We start from the raw sequence: 21,289 nt of genomic DNA, 5'->3' as shown, positions 1-21,289 counted from the left end.
AAGGATGCAGATATACAGGATTCCAGATCTACACGGGGAAGAGGCCAAGAATTGTACCAGTGGAAACACCCGTGCTGAAACACGGCACAGCCCTGCACAGCCCGTGACACACAGCCTTGAAAACACTTCCCAAAATGCAGCCATGGAAAAGTATCCCCACGAGCCCTTTCACAATCAAAGTCACAACACAGGATTGATGAATTCCTCTGGTACAGGCTCCAGAGGAGAGTTTTGGTGCTCCTTCTGTGCAATTGCATAAAGGTAATTATGGCACCGTGTTTCTGAACAGCCACTTCCAACCGAACCCGAAGAGCTGCCTCTTCCAGGCTTCAGCTTTTCTATGTGGAAAAGGAATTTCAGATGAAAACTCTTACCAGAACGTGGTTTCTAACAAGTGTCATTAGCTAACAACCATTAGATCATCATTAGCTAATAATGACCATTTCCAAAAAAGGTTATTTTGACTCTTTTAGTAACGTTTTTGTGGGCATAAAGCAAGAAATAAAATAGAACACTTCAGGCATTTGGCATTTGTCAGACTATCCGCTGCTCCTCAAATTCAGCATTCTGATTGCAGCAGCTGCTTTCAAGACATACACACTTCCCTAGAAAAATACTGTCACTTTAAAAACTTCTCAGATCTAATCAAACAGGCAGAATGTGACTGATGTAAATCCTATGTTTGATTTACAGTGAAAGAACTGAGATCCCCTATTCTTTCAATGTAATATCATTTAAAGCATATATACAAAACAAACAAGCTCTTGATGCACTTTAGAGCTAGAGAGCTCCCAAATTAAGACAAATTAAGAGCAAGTAATTTACTGTATCACAGCCACTTTATGGTCAAACGGATTTACTTGTTATTGTCTATTTGTGAAAGACCAACGATGCCCCCCCTTGACTGAAGCCTGTCAGTGCTCAGCAATTAGCTGCTATCAACTCATTTGTTTTCAATGCTTCTGGGGAAAAAAAAAGTGCAGAGCTGGGGAAGTAATTTTTCATTTACTGTCAAATCAGCCCTAAAAAGTTGTTGCATAAACACACTACCTCCTCACCAGACAGAAGCACTGCTAACTCATTTGCAAAGTGCAAAAGGTATACCTTGCTGAGATTATTTTTTTTTAAACTCCACATCATATGTACAAAATAACTTGTTAGAAAGTGCTTAGGTTTTGTAATCCTGTCAACAATTCAAATCAGCATGAACAAATCCATTAACAACGAGACAAATATCTCCAAATACACTGAATTAACAGCTTTAACAGGGATATACAAAATAGGGAAGGAAAAGTAGCAATAAATTATAAACTTTACCACGCACAAGATTTTAATCAGAGAAACAAATATTGCATAGGAGCTGTTACTTCAGATTCAGTGAAGTAATTAAGATGGCGCTTTTCTCTTGTTTTCTTTACAACTTGAAGCAAAATCTAGTAACTAATCATTGACCTCAAATTTAAGGTGCTACGTTACTTAAAATATATTTCCTATTACAAGTTACAGACATGGAAATAGCACTACTGAGAGATGTATTCAATGAGAGGAAAAAACCAAAACAACATTATCAAATAGTGGAAAAGTGATATTTTAACAAATTATTAATGCAAAAAGCTACTTCTTCAAATCATAGAGCACTACTTACCAGATATATTAAATGTAAATTATAAAGGCTTAATAGTTGTTGCTGAAACTCTCAACAAAAACGGTAAATTTTCCAGTCACCACCTAAACACTTTCTTGTTAACACTGAAATTGCCTTAGGCAATATTGCCATTTAAATTACTTTAATTACTTATCTAACAAACTGAAGATGTAGCTGAATTTAAAACCAGATTTTACAGAAGGAAATACAAAAGTAGTAAACCAATAAATAAGGCAGAATTTCATACTTCATTTAAAAATGTATTCTAAAATTATCAATGTTTAAAAAGACGGACTGCAGAATCCTTGAAAATCTGCAGCTTTTTTCTGTGTTTTTCTTTCTACTTATGTTAGATTTTCTAAAAGCACTTTTTCCAGAATACAGAAGATTTAGGACACGCATAACGTGCATAACACGTACAATCTTCTCTTCTCTTACCTGATAAAGCAGAAATTGTATAAGGTTTTCTTTCCACACTTATTAGTCCGTGTTTTTTGATAAAGGTGAAGTTAATACCATGACAATGTTATGCTCCTAATCACCACCTGCGTCAAAGCTTTCGTTATTTAATCTATGATAAAAGCATTCAACTCCAGACACAATGGAAATACAGAAGTAAAGGCAGAACTGTATGCGAGCACTTGACAGGCCTTCAGAGGAGTTTACAAATATTAGTTTTAGTTTCTTTTTCATGTGTGTGTGAAAAACCATCATGCAAAACATTTTCTTTCAATATTTGTATGTTGGACATATTAATTACTGGCTTGGTGCAAACACAATTACTACCAAGTGCCTATTTCTAGCTCTACATGATTGGTAGTAACTAATCAGATGAAATGAAAATTTAATAACCTTTTTCTTACATCATTCTTTTCAGCACTGACTACACAATTCTTCTAAACGACACAGCAGTCACAACTTGCCTTTTTGAGCTCAAAAGCCGAAGTCCCTGCGAACTCGGCTGGAAATGCCACTAGAAAGGCCAAGATATCCACAGCAGATTGCCAGAGCTGCTCACTGATCAACAGGTCATGGAATCCAACACAACTGGCTTCTGTCCAGCCGTGGAGCAGCGCACGGCGAGCGCGGAGGTTCCAGAGCTCATCCCTCACAGGGTAGCTCAGATCTAAACACAGCATCATGAGGATGGATTTATCAGCTGGAGTCAGCATTGGCTTTGGGATATCTTCGGTTCACACTCAACAAAAGCCCTGAAGTCTCTATTCTTCTTTTTACACATTCTGGAAGCTCAGCTGATATGTTTTATAGTGTATGCATTTTTTCTCTTGGGAGATTATCCCATCAGACCATTATGTTAACAAGAGGACAATAGCTTCAAGTATTAGGCTGCATACCCACACTTAAAAATATTCAAATAGCTGGTTTTGCTGCTCTGAGGAACTCAGCACGAGGCACAGTGATGGCTCACATAGCAAGGATTGAGTTGCATCTCTGACACAGCCCAACACTCAGGAGAAGAAAATCAAGACAGGAACTGTGATGAGAACATGGAGCTATGGGACGGTGACACAGCCAGGATGAAGACTGTAGGGGCTCAGACTGAGGACCTCAAAGGCTTGTAGGCAGGTTGCATGGGGATAGAGGTGTTTAAAGAAAGCAGGAGTGTTGAAGCCCATAAGAGAAAGATGCTGAGAGGAGTAAGGGGAAAAAAAAAAATTTGTAATCTAGGTGAAACACTTACATGGTTTGGGTTTTATATTAATGAATGAACACAACTCCTAGAAGAGGAAAGGAGCTGAGACAACCACCCAGGACTGGTAATTAACTGCAGCAGAGGAAGCTCAGATTGAGCTCTCTCAGACTGAGATAGGGCTAAAAATTCAGAATAGGGAAGACCTACAAACAATGAACAAGCAAGTTTTTTTCCCTCAAGAGGCAAGTACAGACACTGGCCTCTAACTTATTTGACTGAGCAAAATAAAGGGGATTTTCCCGTACCCCTATCAAAACCACGACGCTGTCTGGGCTCACAGAAAATTGTGCAACCATTAAAATGCAAGGTAAGGTAAATGAAAGTAAGGCACAAGTAGGTGAGTGAAAATGTGCAGCATGTGGCTGGATATAGAAGTCCAGGAAACTCAGCTGAACTGAACAGTCTGAAAAGCTGTATAAAGGTGCAACAGAATCAAGACACCAAATACATTTCAGTCAAACAGGTAACTTTATACCCTCAAAATGATATTCTAAAATTTTGTTTTTTAAACAACACAGGACTTCACCCATAGGAATGTCCCATTAGCCTGGGAATATTAGAATTTGAATATGGCTCATTTAATAGAATTTATGCCTTTGACAAGGTCTGTATGTGTCCAACATGCATTCAGTTTTGTTTATTCTGGGCTGTGGAACAGTCTGGGCATAAGTCAAGAAGTGCTATCAGGAATTTCAAATACAATATGGAAAGAGTCTACAAAGATAGAATGGAACACTTTCTGTTTTATTCCAAAAATGGAGAAAACATCCTCATGACCCAGTTGTGCTGAGATGTTCTTTACTTAGGGTAGTTAGGTATTTTTTACATAGCAGGTCACCATAAGATTACAATTTAGTGACACATCAAAATACAAGTGGCATTGCTCTTTGCTTCTAATAAGGGAAGATCATGTATGTATTAGAAAATACACATTTCCTTGAAAGAAATGTTAGTTCTGCTATTCTGTTACTATGATAAAGAAATTGATCTGTTTAGGAGAACATTCTTTAACTTTGTGCTCCTTATTTGCATGGTGCAAAATGTCTCTGGTTCCTACTGTCCCTAAAAATGAACGAGATATGAAAACCCAGCTGCTGGACACAAGTTACACCGAATTTATTTCCTACATATGATTAATAATGAGCATTTAGGTAACCTCCAGGTTTCAGCAGCAGCAGATATCCTAAAACTTCGCCTTCCTCACTCTTCTGATTGTGCCTACAGCCAATGTGGATATGCAATAAAATACAAACTTTTATCTCAAAAGCCTTAGGCATAAGCTTTAAATTGCTTATCATTTTACAGGTTTAATTTTGGCACAACCAAACCAGCCCATGTTCAATCATAACCCAACACTTAAACATCTGCCTGAGCTGACATGATGTTCTCATGTTTCAATGTGGAAGGTGAAATCCTTGGGACACACCTCAAGTTAGCAGTTGGTCAAAGAGGTCTGATTATTTAATGCAAAAGGGTTTTCAGTTGCCTGTTACATATTTTGACGGCCAAGAGTCTGGAAAGAGCTTTTCCAAACCATACCTGGACAAAGAAATGACAGCAAGCCTGCAGATGGCTGCCTCTGGTTACTTTTACTCTGAGCACCAAGGAAGTGATCTCGTAGAAAATTACAGTATGTCATCATAAAATTGAAATGTGCACATGTATATAACCTACAGGCATCCAGTGCACAAAGATGGGAGAGACTGCAGTAACAAAGGCTACTGCTAAGTACTTAATTTTGTAACTTTTGTAATTATCTGGTAGCCTCCTCTTGCTTTTTACTTTGTCTAGTAATGAAGTAACATTTTCTTAGCTGAGTCTTTTAGGATTTTGGTTTGGTTTTCATTGTCAGGGATTAAAAGGATGAAAGAAGCCAAGAATTCAGAACTAAACTCTAAACCTTCAGAACCAAAATTCACAACACATCAACTGCTGGACAATTGCCTCGTTTGCGCAACAGGACACAAGGCTGTCTGCTCATGGCAATCAATTAAGAGCGAAGCAGACGATTTATTTCCAGATGACAACCTCCCCCGTGGATGTTCTCAGCAGAGAACAACAGGACTGCACAGGAGTGTGGGCAGCTACCTCACCAAGCTGAGAAGCCCTAAATTTATTAGCTAATTGCAAGGAGAAGATTATGTTAATGAACTGGTAAAAGGGAAACAAATCTCAGACAACATAATGAATTGGTTACTTATGCGGAAGTAATTTCACCTGATGGTCAGTACAGCCAGGAAAAAAGTTACAGTGATCTCCTTCTCAGACTGAACTATTAAAAAGGGATTGGCCGAGGCTCACCTAGCCTCTCTTCCCTGAGGTCGCATAATCTTTGTCTTGAGCGCCGTGTTTTCAATTAAAAATCTCAAGAAAAGCTATGGAACTCGTACCATTAAGCAGAAGCCAACAAGGAGCTCGGTCTCTGATGATTACACGTATTTATAATGTAACAGTATGAACAGATGACATGCAGGGATGGGGCCTCATTTTTCTGCTCTCAGAAGATAGGCAGTTTCCTTGTGTCCACCTTCCTTCCTCCAGTTGTCCCGGTGGCATGTGGGCTGAACGCTCTGCTCTCATGTAATCTGTGCTGGAAGCCCAGATGAGCTACCAGGATGCTGCTGGTTCACAATCCCTGGCTCTCTGCCACGATGGGAACGTTCAGGGTTTTGGGCAGGTTGCCAGAATTAAGCAACTTAAACCACAGATGAGGAATAGCAATTTTCAAAGCTTTTAACTTTGTTAAATGTGAACTGAACTAGCAAAACGCACCTCCCTGGGCCCAAGGCTATCTCTGCCACATTTCAAAGGCCTGCAGCAAACAATGGAAGTGTTAGAGCTTGTCAGAAAAGGTCACAAGAATCTGTTCTAAAAGAAAGCACAAGGCAAACTAAAAACGAGAGTCACTGCCAATTCTTCCTAAAAACAGTGAACTCTTGTTGCTTTTGCAGGAATTTCTTTTGACAGAGCCATTAAATAAACACAAGTCATTATCCCACTCTTCTGAACATTTCAACAGACATGTTTTTTTCAGGCAACCTTCTGATGTTGGCTCATTAAAGGTGACATTGCTCAAAACTTTATAGTTACCTATTTTGTAAATATACAGCATCATTTATATTAATGCCCAACCATAGGCAGATTTATGGAAGCATCAGCCTTTACCTATGAGAAATCTTTGTTTGAAATACTTGAGAACACAACACAGATGCCAGATTTGTTCAGGTATTGCAGCAACAAAGGAAAACAATCTCTGTTTGGGTGTGCTTGGAGCACTCAGTATTTTTAAGCCTGGTACTGATGTCACAGTACCCCTGAAGGCCATAGTACTCCACTTGGCTGACAGTGGAAATAAAATAAGTATATTTTACAATCCTGCATGAGCTGCTGGTACTTGTGAGCTGCTGGTACCCATGAGCTGGCACCAGGCATAAAGATGGATATTCTTAAAGCTCCTGAGGACAGCAAGAGATAAGTGAGAATTTAATGGAAACAAGTTTTTGCCTTGATAAACTACTGCATTGACAGCTGACCCCATGTAAACAATCGTGAGAAGGAAATTAACAGAAGTATTGCTTCCCTCCTCAGTAGTAAGGAGAAGCTGTCCATAGATGATGGGGACACATCTGAAATGCTCAGTACTTTTTTTCTACATCTGTCCTTATTCTACAAATCAGATGGAAGTTGGAGACTTGCATTACTCATACAGACACAGAAAGGTCAGATTTCAGCCCCATGTGGAAACAGCTGAGATAAATCAGAAGCTTTCAGATTAGCTGAACACATTTAATGTAATCCTAAGGTCCTGGAAGAGCCAATATGAAACAACATCCAAAAGGAATAGTCAGTTTGGAGACTTGAACATAGGGGAGAATATTACAAGTGTAGGAAAAGACTACATTTCCTTCTAGCCTTTAAAAGCATAAGAAAAAGGACAAATAGCAAGAATGCAGACAAGCAATGAAAAGGAGGTGGAACAAATAATTAAGGCCCTTCTTAGCATATGAAAGTTAAAAGAAGACTAGTAACAAATTAATTTGTCATCAACAAATCAAGACTAGCACTCCAAGTTCCTTCTGCAAGAGGGAAGCAGGGAGTAGAGAAGCATCATATAACAGATTACAGAGGTAGCTGAGCTCTTTTAATTGTCTTTCAAGATGCTCTCATATGGAAGCATGGAAAACAGAGCCTTAATGAGACTCATATAGGTGCAAAACAGGCTGGAAAACTATACCCAAGACTAGTTTTAGGTGATTCTTGTAAATATGCATTGAAAGGGGTTCTGCAAGAGTATTTCTTAGGTTCAGTGCAAGTCTGAGTTAGGAAGGTGAACTGGACAAGAAGCTGGGATGAACATCGAATGCACAAGAACGCCAATCACATAAAAAGGAGTAAAGATCTGAAAAAAGAAGTATGAAATTCGATAGCTGCAAGTGAAACATAGGAAGGAGTAATCATTTACATAAACGCAGGATAAGGAAGAACTGGTTAGGTAACAGCTCTTCACAAAAGGATATGGGGAAAACAGTCTATTCAAGCTGAACATAAAGTCAACAACATCAGATTGTTGTGAAAAAGACAAACATTGTACTGAGATGTACAGACAGGAATAAAGCTTGCAAGATCAAGACTGCCTCTCTCACTCCACTTAGCATCAACAAAACCACATCAAAAATTTTACATTCAGTTTTCCCTGATGCAGAGTGTAAGGAAGATGAGCCCAAATAAAATTGCAGAGGGTGGGGAAAAAAGCATTAAGAAAGCTGAAGCACATTTAGGTCATTTATGGTATGAACAAGCGATAGAGGAAAGTAACATGGTAAATCATCAAGCACGTAAAATTCCAAAGAAAAAAGCAAACCCTTTGACCCCCAGACCAGTGTTTGCCAAAAGAAAGTTACAGGCTTTAGTTGCTAGAGATCAGACATCAGGAGGAGCAATCTTTAATGCAGTATAATGAAAATGAAGCACTCAAGACTGCCTGGGAAGGCCATGGATACTTCATTACTGTTTAACAACAGGTTGCAGAAATCTTTCATTTTATAAAGGAGAACTTAGCATTTGTGCAAGTAGAAAGCCCAAGTGATCTTTCAGATGTGCTTCAGACCAACATTATGTGTGTCTCTTACCTCCAGAGCCTACAGCTCACATGGGCTGCTGCCAGAAGGGAGCAGGAGCCTGGCAGAGCTTCCTTCCATGCTCTGGCTGCACGGGAAGGAAGCTGGAAAACCCCTAATTCCCACCAAGGAACACCTGACACTGGCCTCTCAGTTCAACCACCCACCAAAAAACCCCATTTCCCATTTCAAAAATTAATCTTTGCGTGGAGGTTCTGATATTATTTTTTCATAGGCAACTCATGCACCAATTCCCCAATGTTAAGCAGATCTCCTTGCAAAGCACAGCATATTTTGGTTTTTTTCCCAGCACACAGCTATCTGAATACACAGGAAGTTCAATAACCACTAACAACTCTCCAAATGAAAAACTCTACAGTTGAACAGTTTACAGCTGTCTCAGATGTTTAGGAGACTGGCTACTGACTACAAGCCCACCACTCCAACTGCTCCTTGTGAGGACTGCCAGAGAGGAAGGCTCTCTCCCAGACAGCACATTTCCACAGTCACAAAGCCACTTTAAAATCCAGGATACCATTACAAAGGTTTTGTCATCTGCAAGGTGAGAGTTCAGGTCAAACCCAGGACAAGAGTCAGAAAAACTCCACCAATTACAGCCGGGTGAAATGAGGTATTCAGGCAAACAGCAACAGCAAGCAACACTGGTAACCAAACCAGCTCTCAGCCTCAGCAGAGATGTCACAGACTGAACTGAGAGACAAAGATTACCTTAGAGGGTTTTTTAAAGAAAAAACAGGATGACAACACTTGAAAATGCCTTCTCTACCAGAAACAGAATGCTTCACTCTCAAGCACCACTCATAAGCAACACAGAAAACAAAAAAGCATTACTAAATAAAGCAAGTGAAAAATGAAGGAATGACAGGCTTGAATATTCTTGCTTTAGTTGCCCAACAGAATGAGCACTATTTAAGCAGTGTGAAGGCAGATTGTTATCTTTACCTCTCTGAATAGTACCTTATTCTGTGAATAGTCCCCATGGAATAACAGCCACTACTCAAGGATTCAATGGCTTAATGAACATAACAAGACTAGCACAATCTGGAGCTTAATTTGCATGCAGTTTGAATATTTTTGCTTTATTAGTTTCATTTCAAAATAAAAATACATGTAAAAGTAACAGCAATTCAAGTGCCACTTGGCTTAACATATATTTTTCCAGGAATGCTTACATTATTCAAATTTGCTAATTGCTAGGACTTGTTCAGCTAAAAGGAGAAATACATGTTAAATGAAAATATCCTTTTTGTTTTATAATATGTAATTAACACAAGCTTTCCTAGCTTCAACACTGTCAAATCTATCCTCTTGAAAAATACACACATAATTTTCATGCGACAAATTAAATTTGGTGTGGTTATGCTTTTAGCACTCAACAAGTAAAAGCTTGTAAATGAAAAGCTGAAGCATAAAGGTATGGCAAGTCTCATTTAAGAAATCAAAATCTTTGGGAGAGAGGAATTCTCTCCTGCAGAACTCGAGAAAAGCTGGCAATAATTAAATACTGCCTCTGATTAACACTTTACACTACATGTTTATGTTGAAAGTCCTTGTTTAAGCAGATCATGATACAAACCTAATCAAATCACTGAATTTCATTCTCTTATGATGCCTGGCTAATAACGACACAACAGTTGGAAACTGTCAAAATATTTTACAGCTCAATTGTAATTCCCATCCAAGTCTAAGCATGCAGTAATTGGGCGTTAGCCACGTTCCAGGGGTGTTACAGCAAATGCACAGCAGTCAGATCTTCTGGGTTTCATTTTTTTAAACACATGTAAAACTCCTAAATGATCCCTAGGATCTACTCCATAAAATTCTGAATTAAGTATTAGTTCATTGTCCACAGAGATAGCTTTTTTCATTAATTCGATATAGTACTTATGTTAACATTTTAAAAATTAGCTTGATATTTGGAACTACAGAATTTGTTCAGCAGCTCTTTCTTTTTCCTTGTTTTAAATTCCCTAAACAAAAAATATTTTGTGATTTAAATAAAAAAATTAACACTTTGAGCAAAAGATTACATGGCAAATATCATATTATTAAAAGATTTGAGACAAAATGCTGATTTCAACTTTAAGGGACAAATTTTGCAGCTCATATGTACATGGAGTATTCCAAGCTAAAAGAGAAAAGAAGGGTACTGCCACAACAGGGTATGTGAAGAACCAGACAGGGATGTTAGCATGCACTATTACACCTGTACTGTGCACAATACTCATGAGCATAGGACCCAGATAATGGCCTGATGGGTTTTCCTGAACAGACAACTCCACAGGCATTTCTGATTGGAGTCTGTACTTCTAAGGCAGTATCAGAGATATGGATTCATGACTCCCTGGTCTTTCAACACTGTTCCAATCATTAATCCATGCATTAACTGTCATTAACTCCCAGTGACAGGCAGATGACATCACTGGATCCCCAATACATTAAAGTCCACTGGATTAAAATCCTCAAGAGGAGTTATGCCTTTCAGCTTCCACAAATGGAAGAAAGTGTTACATTTCAAGTGCCTTTTGGACTTCATTGATATGGTGTGTTAAAGAAAACTAAGCATTGCTGCCAGGTTCTCTATTGGTCCCCAGATGATGCGATGATTAATGTGCTGGGCGTGAGCAGCTTGTGATTCCAAACACTCATCTGCAGGCAGAACTAGGGAACACCTGGACAGAAGGGCTGCACCACAAGACTTCAGTCTTTCAGTCAGTTACTAGAAGGAGCACTGGGGGAAGGTATCAACTGCTCTCTCTTGCATGGGGGATGAGATGAGATTTATCAGAGAAGCCCAAAGGAACTACACAGGATAAATCTTCAGCCAGCACAAATGCACAAATCTCACACGAGCCTCATACATCATCTTTAACATGTCTGATCATGTCCAGCTGTTACAACATGCAGAGCACTTATCACTCACACATCTCAAGTCTCCTGCAATACTTTTCACTGCACAAGCACCTCGGGATAGGTGGAGGAGGGAAAAGAAGGGAGCCTTCATTCCTACACAGGAATTTCCATGCTTTGGGAAGTGTAAATTACAGCATTACTACTAGTCTGACAGTAAGTTTGCTAATAAATGTGTAGCAACATATCTAATTGCATAACGAGCGATTAAATGATTATGACAGTCTTTGAAATGGGGAGAATAAAGGGAAGAGAAAGTTAATGTAAAGGGAAAGCTCTGGTAACACAGCAAACCAGCTGCAATTTCCAAACTTTGGTAAATTAGCCAACTGCTCTAAATAAGCTTCCAGTGGCATCTACAAAGTTTGTTCCAATACTGAGCATTAGTTCCAAGTTACATGAGCTTCTAAAAATTATTCAAAGGTGCAGGATCCATCATCTTAAAAACACAAGCTTTTCACACTCCTAGGCAACACTCAGCAGCAGAAGCATCAACCAAGACATGACTGGGAACAAAGCACAGCAACATCATTTGATTAACACCTACCTTACCTTTAAAGCTGTACAGGAGGGGAGCTCAAAGAGCAGTTTTTCCTACAGTTACAATAAAACTTACAGAGCACTCACACACAAGTGCTGAAGCTCTAGTGGGAGAATGACAAGTTGATAAATATATAGTGTGCATGCTGCTTTAGTCACAGTTTAGCTTCTCAATGAGTTACATTCACAGAAGTTTTTTTCTTTACCACATGTAAACACTAAAAAGTCATTTAGCAACGATTTTTATTTTCTCCTGTTCATAAAACCTTGGCAGTGTTGGGTGCTGGTACTTAACAATCCCTTCTGCAAGTCTGGGAGTGGGTGGGAGGAAGCAGGAAGGGGAGGGCTCTGGACTCTCAAAAGAGGAGTTTAGGTAGGCAAGGTGGGTCTCACTGGTCTCCCAAAGCCTCTTCTGCAGCTGGTAGAGCCTGGCTGTTCAGAAGATTCTTCAGAGTAGAAGTCAAACCAAGAAGCTCCAAGCAGACTAAGGAATGCTATATCTGTCTCTACCTTATGGAACACTACAGAGGTATTTTATGTCCTAAGTCAGACAGAAGAAACATATTTGTAACTAACTTGACTACAAAAAGAGGCCAATTCTTATGGAATCTAAACCTACAAATCACAGCCATACTCATCACCAGTTTTTAAGAAGAATCCTTTAAGATGTGGGCAAAACAAAATGAGACTACAGTAGGATTTGATCTCTCTTACTCTTTTTTTGCTCAATAAATATGAAAATAACCCATTTTAAACTTTTTTTTTTTTAATGTGACTCTATTTCTCAAATAGTTCCAAGCAGATATGGATTTTCCAGTGCCATTCACATCATCTGTTTGAGGACCCACACAGAGTCCATTAGTCATGCAGGGACAGAAGCAAGAACAATGTTAAGGAGTTAAAGGATGTGAAATTGCTAAAATCTGGTCAGAAGATAGGCCCACTGCATGATCTTGCTTCCTTTATTCTTTTTCTTCTGTACTGGCCATGAAATGCTGGCAGAGCAATTGTCAGAGAAAGTGAGACTGAGGTGACAAAGGACCAATTACACTTCATCTGTGCTCAAAATCCCCAAAACACAGAAACACATGCAAGACCCAAAATCCAGAGCAATACATTTCATTTGTCTGGAGACTAGTCACAGTGCTGGCTTTCTCCAAAAAAGTAAGGAAACACTTTTCCAAAAGAGAAGAAAGTGTTCTGAAGCAAACCCTGTAATGTCCCATGTGTTGTATGGGTTCTATGATTCTTTAAATGCTTGCAAAAAAAGACAGGTTGTGAGTTTAAATCAAGCACTTATGTATCCAAGGAGACCAGAAATGGAAGAACATTTCAAAAATGTGGAGGCTCTCACTGGAATTATCTTCTACTATTCCCAATTACTCACACCTATGCCACATTCTGGTCCTGCATTTGAAAACAATGGTAAGTATGTAAACACGAGAAAGGATACTGTCCAAAAAGAAAACCTAATTCTAGCAGGCAAAACCCCAAACATTTTTTAAATAAAAGTCTAATCTTGTTGCTATAAAGAAATGTAAAAATAGTTAAATGCTTTTGCAGAGAAAACTCTTTCCTTGAAAACCCCTCAAAAGCAATTTCTCTTCTTAGTATTTTTTTTTCTTTTTTAAATCCAAGCGGCAATATTCTATTAGCATTTTAGGTAGAGTGAAAAAGTTGTGGTTACAGTTACAACCACACCGAGCATTGCAACAATATTTGGTTTGCCATGGTTTTTTACATGTAAGCCTATTGATTGGGTTCTGATCTACACATCCATGTCCCAATAAAAGATTGAATCCCATTAGGTCACTGAGTCACTGCTGCCAATGACAACCATGACAGATGACTTACCCATAGCACAGAGGGGCAGGAGAGCACTTCAGAAAAGCATCAATTCTGCAGCATGGCTTTACAGTGATAAAAACAAAGCTTTTCACAGAGTTCCTAAGAGCACTTTGGCCATGGTAAGAAAAGAGCTCGTGGTGTTATGGAATACAGTTGAGTTAGGAAGCAGATCGAGAATAAAACACTTGAATGATGATCTGTTAAGCCATCTGTATCTAACTGGTGTCTGAATTCACTTTCTAGAAAGGCTGAATGTAGATAATAAACATATATTTGTTATATATAAAGATATATATGTATACCATATTCATATATTGTTATAAAGGTACACATATGACATATATACCTTTGTATGTATCTATATACACATACAGAAAGAAAATATGCACTCTCTCAATATATAAAAAACAGCCCAAGCTCACTTGAAGTAACAGAAATGCATTCTGACTATGTGTTTTTTTAAGTAAAAATTACTTTCATTATGTTCCAGAAGCATAAAACACAAGGCAGATAATTGGAATAACAAAAAAAAAAAAAAAAAAATAGAACATACCTTTTATTTATAATTGTTTATGGTGGTATAACATTTTAGGATAACTTAAAGGTTGTTTAGCTGAGTGAGATTCTAAGGATGTATTTGCATTGAAGCAAGACAAGAAATATGACCCCTGCAAAGCTTTAAGATTACAGTTCCTTGTCTCAAAGGTGTTGATGAAGTGAGGGAGAATGAAGATTTTAGCTGCTCTACCAAAGACAAGGAGACTGTACTCTTCCTTGTGGCTCACCTTTCCAACACACAAAAGACAACAAAAGGAGTTAAACAACTCTAACCTGCCCCAGTTCCCATTCAGGGAATCTTGGGTGCAAAGATTTCACTGCTCTGGAACACAACTGAGGGGCAACTAAAGGACCTCAGCTTCTTCCTGCCTTCAGTGGACTCTGCATGAAGTCTCAAGAATGCTTACAAAAATCCAGGCATGTAATAGCATCAGACATTCAGTCAGAAGTGCTTCCACAATGTATTACTCTGGTTCTGCTGCATGCCTGTGACAGCCTCTCCCCCAGGTGTGCAGGCACAATTTGAACACTTGTGTACACATCTGTGAGCTTAATGCTGGTCCCCACACTGAGCCCACAGGGAAATAAAAGTGACTTTCTACAGCTACAGTGGGCTTTAATCCATGCCATGCCAGCAACAGTGATGTGCTCTTGGTGCTAAAGATGCCAGGCATGCATATGAAGTTGCTCCTAGTCTCAAAATTAAACATCACAAGGATGTTTAATTTTACCTTTACAACCAAGGTAAAAAAAATCAGTAATGAAGCTTGCAATACCTGGAGTACCTGGAGAGCTGTGTTCTTCAAGATATTCCATCCCAGGTAACAGTGGGGGGTGAGGGGGCAGGGTTGGGGTAATTATTCTGCTTTGATTTTATTTGTGTTTAGGGGGAGGGGGTGGTTGGTTGTTTGTTGGTGTTTGTTGAAATACTCCTTATTTTGAGGATGGTAGACATGCTACAACTACTGAGCATCCTGTGGCACAGCATCTGTGAGTGGGAACCCACAGCTCACCCCAGCAAGCTCTGCTCTAAAGGAGTATGGGGAGAGGCAGGATAAGATGTATTAGAAGATGTTTCACCATGCTACACATCCTCTGAATCCAAATGATTTTTCCTTTGTGAGAGACTGCCCTCTCTACACCATAGTTCTCTTTAAAGTGGCGTAAGCATTTAATCAGTGAGTGTTTAATCAAGCTTTTAAATATTCAAGCTGAGCTAATATATTAAGCTCACCAATATTTTTTGTAACATTTACAAGGTGATTTCCTCAATGGCTTTAGTTTCTAGCTAGCTCCTTTAAATCCCTTTCATTGAGCCAGAGCACATGATTTCATTCACACTTTAAAAGCTTTTCCTACACATGCCTTTCAAAGTGATTTGTCTGAATTAGGCATATTAATGGTATCTAAATTCTGTGCATTACTCATTACTACAAACTATGAAGTATCATTCAGGAGTTAACACAATTATCTGCTAAACTGCAAAACAGCTCTTGTCAATAATGACACTAAGTAAAATACATTTGCATGCCCTCTTTTTTATTGAGATAAAAATAAATTTGGTATATCTAATTACACATAAAACTACTTAAGTTGTATCAGAAAAGGTTCTTGCTTTAAACGTATTTTTAACCTTTTTTTCCCCTTTATTAACAGTCTCTGTACAGAGTGCCTGCACTATATTCACTTGAGATCCATCTATATGCTTCTGCACAGGACAAATCAAACCATAAAATATTAGCAGGATCTGGATTTTGTATTCAAATGGCTCATTCTCCAGCAAAACAACATCTTATTTTTCCTGTATACTCAATTTTTGTTTTCCTTAAAAGAACTCGGAAAAAAATGTGAATCTAAAAATATGGTACATGCCACAAACCCCTCAGACAGCTCATATAGTGACAGTTGCAGAGAACAGAGTTCTGCTGCTGAAAGAATAGAGAGAAATAGATTTAAAAGGAGGCAGTGAATCAAAAAACCCTGCCTTCAGCTTGATGCCAATAAAAACCAGAATCACTCAGTTCCTTTGGATTGTTTTCTATTTATTTTCTTTTCTTTTATGCAGTTAATATTTTAGGAAATTGTTGGGTTTTTTCTCCCCCTTTTTTTGTCACCACAGACACTCCCTTTAGGCAACCGTGCATCAACAATCCTCCCACGTTCAAAGTCGGCTACATCTGTTGCTCTTTCCCATTGTTGAAAATTCCTGCCTTAATCCTATTTGACTTTATTCATGCAAAGGTCATCCTGAATTCAACAAATGGAGGAGCGATAGCAGGCACACTGTTGAACATGGCTAAAAAATGCTCTTGTAGAACATGCAGCTAGTGTGCCGGCACTATCGCACAAGGACTCGCTTTATTATGCAGCCCCTTGTCACCAGAGCTCTGTTGCACTATGAATTGGCAACATATTTCTCCTTGCAACTCAGGAATACAACATTTTCCTTCTAGCTGGCTTGATTTGCTCTCCTTTTAAAAAGGTTTGTGCTTCACTTGCATTTGCTGGTGGGTATGAGTGCAACATATACATAGAATACCTGAGCATTTCACATGCCCTAAGGCTTCTGGCACCCGCGGATTCCCTTTTTCTCCTGGATTTTGCCTCTGAATATATCTAGCTTCACAAATCTATTTCACTAACCTGCCCACCTAAAACTAATGCTGATCACAATTTTAAATAAATTAGGCAAAATTCTATCTAAAAATACTCCTACAAAGCAGGGTAGAACAGCTAATACAAACACCTCATTTTAGGGCAATCACTGCACTGCTGATTTGCTTACAAATGCCATCTATTTTGGTTTTAGACTTATTTTTCTTTCCCAGCAACAAAAAGCATTTTGGCTTAGAGCTGTGATTTATTCCTAGGCTTAAGTATCTGACCCAAACCAAAGAACACATAGCAGGAACAGTGAATTAGCAAGCAAACCAAAGTTAACTATCAGACTGATTTATGAAGGGAAGATAATTATTTTTGTAATATGTCCATAACTCATCATGACAGAAGCAAAGGAATATTTATTCATGCACACTAATTTCCAATTTGAGGTGCTTGCCAACCACGATGAACCAAACCCATCCCTCAGGCAAGCTGAGAACCAGGCACATTGTTAATGTGTTCCTTTCACTGAGTGCTGCACCAGGGCAATGGATGGGCCATGGATGGGCCATGGATGCTGGAGAGAGCACCCAGGGCTTTATCTAAACCAGCCCCAGCTCAAGGTAACAGCTAAAAGGCAAATTCAGCAATGTCAACTTCTACAAATTGCATTGAGTTCCTTGTTAGATGCAAGGGAACATTGGAAAGAATTAAGTTTTTATTTGAAAAGCTGTCCTGTACTCTGCTTGTGTGGCTCTTGTTAAGGAACCTGATAATAAGGTATCAGAACTGTACAGAAAAAGGACAGATTTTTTTCAGTTTTTTGTTGCAAAGATTTTGAGGATTTTTGTTTTGATGATGGTTGAAAAAGGTCTTAGGAGAGAAGAAGTGTTCCTTCTTTCCTCTACCTTTTAAAGAGCAAAGCTTGACCTAAACATGGGTCTGTGAAGCCCAGCATGAGAATCAAAGCCCTGCAGGTGACAAAACAGAGGAAGGTGCTCCTCCAGCACCTACATCAGGGGCCCATGGCCTTGTGCCACCTGCCTGCCTCCCCACAGCTCCCTTCTGACAGAGAAGTGAAAGCAAACAACTCACAGGAAATAGAATAAAATAAAAGGCCCTCACTGGAGATAAGGATTTTCAGATGACATCTCTCATCTCTCAGAAGCTGGCCTAGATCTCCCAGAGCTGTCATTTAGCTGGTTGGGCAGGCCAGGACTGCTCTGGCTGTCCAGCCAGTGGCTGTGCCTAATTCCCTTGTCCTCTGGGAGGGAAACCAAACACTGCCATGGAAGTCCTGATATTTAGGAACTGCAGCGCTCCAGAAATCTCAATGCACCTTTTCCACAACTTCTGAAGTAGTGTTTTATGACAACAAATCTGAGATGTATAATTTGTAAATGTGAGTTTAAATTTAAAATATGAAAAGTGAGGCCTGGAATGTCACAATGCTGGTGCAGTTACCAAACCTTACTTGCACAGACATTTTGCAGAAGTGGTAACTGGTGCAACCCAGAACTGCTGCAGGCACTGACAAAGTTTCCATCCATTTCAGTAGGAGCTACATTGCACCAACAATGCACAAATACCTTAAAGAGTAATTATGAAAATGACAGAAGCAGTCAAGCATTGATCAGCCTGGATATTATTTATATTAATTTGCAATAAAAAATATTTTCCAGGACAGCTCTGGAGACCTGTTCTCTGCATCCCCACTACTAATAAGGACCAAAAGAAGAAGCAGTCAAACACATAAGTAGCAGCACTTAAAGTTGCCAAATCAAGTGTTCAAAGATTACGGTTACAAATATATTTGTATTAATACCCTCTGTATAATCGTATATATGTATATTTGAATAAAATCAGAGGTCCACAAGAAATCCACCTCCAGATTACTGTAAGCTAATGCTTTTGAGTCCTCAGCGAGAGTCACCTAAGATCTGATCTTACAGAGAGATGTTTGTTTTAGGATAGTTCATGTGACACAAAAGAGCAGCCTGTCAGCTGCATGGCACTACAGTCAGGCCAACAGCTCTGCTAATTTATCCAGGTTGGATGCAGCTGTGAACTTGAGAAAAAAAAAAAAAACAAACCAACAACAAACAAACCACCACAGTCCAAAATCTGGTTCAAGAGATCAGCTTAGCACCATACATAAAGAATTCATGACAGAGGGAAGGATCCCATTCCCTGCTCCTGGACAGCACTCAATAGCCACAGAAAGCAGTGCCTTCTGCTGGCCCTTGGCTCAGCACACAGCCTGCACTGGCTCCCTGTAGAGCAGAACATCAGAGCATGAGCCACCACGTGAGGATCCATCCATTCCATCCAGGTGATACTCCAGCTTCCAGGACAGAGAGAGAAGTAAGGGGCTCAAGATGGAAGCAGCTCCCCTCTGTCTCCAGCCCTGGGCAAAACTCCTGCTGCACAACATTTGGGCAAATTGTTGAGGGTTTTAACCCCCAAATTCTGAAAGAAGCATCTCTCTTGGAGATACTGTGACTATAGAGAAGCACCTAAATTTTTGACAGCATGAGCAAAAGATACCTCAGTCAGAAGGGCAGAAATCCACACACAGAACATGGAAAGGCTTGGTTTCCTCTATAGTCTTGATGTCTAACAGTGGGTTCCTGTTGGCACCAGTCATGGAAATAATATGAGGGCAACATAGTAAAATTCACAAACACCATTTAAAACTCATGAAAACAGTAATAAGGAATTGCTTAAGTATTGGATTAAAAATGGAGCCTCTTTTACTCTTTAACACTTGAAAAGCAGCGAGTTGAATGACTTGTCTGTGCTTCCATATGATCATCTCACTATCCCTCTGTTCATATTATGTGTGCAGCTTGTTTTTCTTCCTATTAATAGAAAAAATGTCTTTGGGCTGCATGTAAAGGCCGATTTTCTTAGAGTGGCTTTTTTTTTTTGCTTAAGTTCATTACAGTAGACTGTATTAATCCTCCAATTCCATCCAGTACCTTCCAGGCCCTCCTCGGGCTTGAACCATCTATCTACAGAGGGAGCGACAAAGATCTCATGAGAAGCAGCTGTACAATTCCTTGGCAGCAAATGTGAAGCTGAAAAGAAGCAAAATTATTGAAGAAGATGCTCCAGAGAGCTGGGAAGTTCTTATGTGAATGGACAACTGGAGATACTTTTGATGCCAAGAGATAGTGAGAGATCTTCATCTCTCATGTGGAATTTACTGACATTCCTCCACTCAGCTGCATTACTGTGCCTGTGTTTTAGGATGAAGTCTTCCTACTGTTTGGTCACATAGCATTGATAATCTTGAGGTAAATAAAAGTGGAGAAAACAAGCAACTGGAGACTTCAGGATCTCTGATATCCTTGGGAGCTGTGAGGGAATATGTCACTTCTCCCCATTCCACTAAACGTACCTGTTTTGTCCTCTAAGCATTTATTCTGGCTTAGAATGAATGAGAAGGAGAAAAAACAGTACAGGCTCCTTCTTGTTCCCTTGAGAAGTATCTGAGAATTTCTTTTCCTTCATAAGGAAGTCATTTGTACCTCCTTTGCTGCTTGAAGGGCAAACTGTCTATCAGGCAGAAATCTTTCTGGACAGCCTGAACATCCTGAAGCATTGCAGATACACAGCAGATTACCAGGGATACTGGATTGAGATGGATTACCACATGTCATGCAGAAAATGATTCTGTATTTCCTGTAAATGTTTCATTAGAGCTTAAATCAGCTAGCTTGTCTGGCATGAAAGAGCAGATTATTACTTGACATGCAAAACAATTAATTTAGTTTTAAAATGAGAGACACAGAGAGAGCTTTAATAATGATGGTGACTAACATACTATTGGCTTTGGACTGCCATGTGAATGTGTATTCTCCTCTTCCACTGACTTAAAAGGCCATCACAGGTTCTTGTCTAAAAGCACCAAAACCAATTCCTGTGTTTTTATTACTACCAGCAACACCATGATCTTGACAAAGGCAAGAATGGTGTATACAATAATGATAGTCTTAAACTGATTTATCATCCTCTCCTGGTGCCATACACTTTCATCAGTTGCAAGGCATAACTAAAAATCCATTCAAAGTAAACTTCAAAAAGCATCTTGTGCTCTGATTATCAATTTTATGTCTGTTCATATAATCATGTATTGCCAGAGAAAGATCTATCTCCAGGATGGAGTGCAGGAGTCTCATTTACTGGGGGGATTCTGGGCAGGCAGGTGTGAGATGGAAGTGTGAGCTCTGAGAGCTCCCACATCCCAGGCTGGCAGCTTGTCAGCCTGCAGCACTTACTCTGTAAGCAATGTGTTTAACCAACACAGCCTTCCAGACCCTGAAGATGGGA

General features: G+C 39.3%; 1 protein-coding gene across 2 annotated transcripts in view; it reads right to left on the bottom strand.

Annotated features, from left to right (window-relative positions):
* The window catches only part of EHBP1 (EH domain binding protein 1), a 206,711-nt gene that overhangs the window by 80,420 nt on the left and 105,002 nt on the right, over window positions 1-21,289 (bottom strand). The window lies entirely within an intron of this gene.

Source organism: Melozone crissalis, unplaced genomic scaffold (assembly GCF_028551555.1).
Source record: "Melozone crissalis strain CALT ecotype California unplaced genomic scaffold, PUWL_Pcris_2 ptg000081l_1, whole genome shotgun sequence".
In the NCBI taxonomy this organism is placed as follows: Eukaryota; Metazoa; Chordata; class Aves; order Passeriformes; family Passerellidae; genus Melozone; species Melozone crissalis.
Note: the sequence above shows the minus strand (reverse complement) of the source record. Positions and strands in the feature narration are given on the sequence as shown.